This window comes from Salvelinus namaycush, chromosome 11, assembly GCF_016432855.1.
Source record: "Salvelinus namaycush isolate Seneca chromosome 11, SaNama_1.0, whole genome shotgun sequence".
Classification (NCBI taxonomy): Eukaryota; Metazoa; Chordata; class Actinopteri; order Salmoniformes; family Salmonidae; genus Salvelinus; species Salvelinus namaycush.
This window is the reverse complement of record NC_052317.1, coordinates 9,611,403-9,615,495: the sequence shown is the minus strand read 5'-3', so window position 1 is coordinate 9,615,495 and position 4,093 is coordinate 9,611,403.

The window sequence follows — 4,093 nt, the reverse complement described above, 5'->3', positions numbered from 1 at the left end:
ATTGCTTGTGGGAGGGTTTAGCCGTTTATGGGAGCACCCTACTGACCCCCCCCCCCCCCCCCCCCCCCCCCCCCCCCCCCACACACACACACACACACACACACACACACACACACACACACACACACAAGGAAGGAGGCTATGCAGCAAGTAAGGTCAGAAACAAGCATGTAATTCTCCTTCTGTAACCTTTTGACTTGAGTGACTTGCAGCTCTTTGGTCAGAGCCAACTGAAACAGTACAGACAAACTAAATCTTATTTTGTGATAAAGGAAATTGGCATCATGAGCTGCTTCCTGGACTGGGGTAATATTTAGGCTGTGTTTGAGGGACTTCCCTTCTGCAGACTAGAGGTAGCATACAGATTATGACTTTGGGTAGCCTATAACCCACTAGCTGGGACATTGGAGAACGCTCCACACATAACAGTGGAGAACGCCCCACACATAACATTGGAGAACGCCCCACACAATAACCAGTTCAGTTGGTCAAACAAACACACAGAAACCATTCCCCCAAATCAAGCCTAAAGGTATGTTACCAGCTCACACCCACTGACCCTCTCTCTCTCTCTCTCGCTCTGTATAAAGGGCTATACGTGGAACCCAAAAGGATTCTACCTGGAACCAAAAAGGGTTATTCAAAGGGTTCTACTGGAAGAACCCTTAAAGGTTCTAGATAGCTCCTTTTTTTGTGTGTGTGTAAAGAGATGTTTATACACTAAGATTCCCAACGTTCACACTAGAAGTGAGTAATAGGAGAGATATGTCCTTGCACTGGTTGGGAAGTGCTATATAGCATGTGTTCCTGTGAATGAGGGTATACAACCCACAGGAGGAGCAAACCCACACAAAGGAATGGTAAACTAAAACAGATGCTATGGGAAAGTAGCTGGTCAATGCCAGTAAGAGATTTTCAGTTCCCTGGCTTAACCGAAAGACAATCCTCTCAGAATGGCCTCTGACGATACCAAAACCTCAAAGAGCTGAAGGCTTCGCTGTGAAAGGATGACTCACCAAATTTAGCTCCAAATTCAATTTAACTTTCTGAGAACTGGCTGTTCACTTCTTAAAGACTCCCTCATGATCTGCAGTGATTACAGTCTGTCTGGTAGAAACTCCCTCTGAAGTAAAACATTTTTTTTTAAATTGGACCAGTTGATTTAATAACGACTGGAAAAATATGCAAAATAGTCAGCATCAGCTTTTACCATGGTAATTTCAGGACCAGTGAACTGCATTCCTATTCAGAAATGATGTGTCTAATTCAACATAACCCACATGTTGGTGTTAAGAGATATGCTGTACAGAAGTTTGATAGACTGATAATGGGTACATATGCAAATTATACTGTTTCAGTGAAACCACAGAAAGCGCATGTCCCAAAACAACCCAAAACATGTATCTACACAGCAACCAGCAATAGGGGAAGCATCTGTGCTACTGTCTTTGTGTTTGATATCCGATTACAAGAGGAAGTACTTTTGTCTCTCACGATAGCCTCACTATGACTGTGATGGCTGCAGAGCTGTCACAGAGAAAGCTCACGGTCTTTGAAGCACGAGGGGAAAGTGATGTCACTGCAGGACTGGATGGCAGTCGTCTGCCTGACCGGAATGTAGTGTGCCACACATTGATAGGACTTCCGTTCCCAAAAGGCACCCGAGTCCCTACATGGTGCCCATAGGACTCTGGTCAAAATAAGGGACGCAGACAGGGAGTTGATACAGAGTATTACAGACCCTGAGGGACAATGCAACCACCTCACCACCCTGGCTTTAGGGATTTGCCTCGCTAAGCCACCCACTGTCTGCCATAATATGGTCCGATCGAAATATGCTCACACTTAATAAACGTGTTATTACACATCACTTCACAAACAGCACTGAAGCATGTGCTTGTTTGTAATGTTAGCTACATAACCTAATGCCTCCTGAAATTGATTTCGACTCAAAATGAACGTTGGACTTCATGACGAGTCCAATGAACCCAATGAACTTGAAAAGCAGGCGTAAAATGCTGATTTGCCTGAGGTTTAAGCCTTGGAACCATGGTTAATAAAAATGACACAGTAATGAATATTCTGCATTCTCTTCAGGCCTTGACTGCTCAGACAGCAATGTGGCTGCACCACAAGCACAACCGGATAAGCATCCCCCTCAACCAAAGACCCCGCCGTGGAAGTGTCCAAAACGACCATGATAAGGCTTTTTTAGATAGAGGGTCAATGGGGGTCAACGACAATACTAAGGGAACACAGAACAGGCGCATTCGCTCACACACACACACACTTCAGTTTGCTCCTCCAGCAAGCAAACAGATAGCCAATGTGTCCTCAACTAGCTTCTACCTGAAAGTCTGCCAATACATTCTCAGGCAGAGTATAGCAAATTCCATGCTTCTCTAAACTCTATGAATGAACCCCTTCATTTCACCATTAACTATGACCTATCACAAATCAGTTTCTTGATGCGATGAATATTAGGGACAAAACCTCCCTCTCTACAGATTTCTATATTTTAACCCAACGGACAGGAATACCCTCCTTAGAGGTGACAGCTTTCATCTACGTCCACTTAATAAAAGTCAATTCAGTCCGCATCAGAAGAATATGCAGCTCCGATGCTTCTTATCAGAAACAGACCAGGGACCTCACACAAAGGTTTAAGGAAAGGGGGTACAAAGACAATTGGGTAAAACATGCCAATGATCGTTTTGAAGGACTAACACAGTTGGAAAGCCTTCAACCAAAAGTTAAAGAAAAAGCAGAACATGTCCCATCATGCTTCACCCAACACTCACCATTGGGGAAGGCATTTAAGGACGATTATCAGGAAAAATTGACTCACAATTGAAACCCATTTTTAAATATCCCCCACATATAGTCTTTTAAAAGACCCCAAATGTGAGAGACATTGTGGTTTAAATCTGATTACCCTCCAGAGAAAAGGGAAACTTTCTTGGACAAGGTTCCAGAGGGTAATTACAAATGTAGCCAATGTGTTCAATGCAGCTTCACGTACAAACGCAACTCATTTACTCACCCCAGCACAGGACAACGATTTAAGATCAAGGGCCTGATTACCTGCATGTCCACCAATGTTATTTATATGTTGAAATGTTCTTGTGGCCTGTCTTACATAGGGAATACCCGTAGAAGCCTTATTAAGACACGGATCAGTGAGCACCGCAGCAAAATACAGACAGGTTAGACAAAAATTCCGGTTGCTGCTCATTTTGTACAAGTTGGACATCCTATTAGTTCTCTGAGATACATTGGAATATAAATGGACAAGATGTCACGCAGGGGAGGGGACATTGAGAGGAAACTTCTTCAAAGGGAATCTTTCTGAATCCACAGGCTCAACACATTGTCTCCTCTTGGCCTTAACGAAGAGTTTGACTTAAAACCGTTTTTATCGTTTTAAAATGACCAAATTGTGATTTTTTTATCCTAAATGAAAAATTGTATGTATATTACTATAAATATTGATCACATTCCTTGTGTATGATCATACATTTTGATACATTGAATGTTAATATTGTGAAACTGTTATACATTTTTTATCTGCTGTTTCAGGAAGTGATGTCACTGAGTACTGCCCCTATATATAGGACCTTCCACCCCCACCTGGGATCTTGATGCCTGATGAAGACCTTCGGGTCAAAACGTTGTTATAAATAAATATCACCTGGGAGCATGAGCAGTATTTTCCTTTGTTTTCCCAGGGCATAGCCAGGTAGCCAAAATAATGGCATGGCCAGCATTTTTATACATGACCCTAAGCATTATGGGATGTTCATTTCTTAATTAACTCACATTTACATTTACATTTAAGTCATTTAGCAGACGCTCTTATCCAGAGCGACTTACAAATTGGAAAGTTCATACATATTCATTCTGGTCCCCCCGTGGGGAATGAACCCACAACCCTGGCGTTGCAAGCGCCATGCTCTACCAACTGAGCCACACGGGACCAGGAACTCAGGAACTGAGCCACACGGGACCAGGAACTCAGGAACAACACTTGTATAGAAGCACCTGCTGTCAATATACTCTGTATCCCTCATTTACTCAAGTGTTTCCATTACTC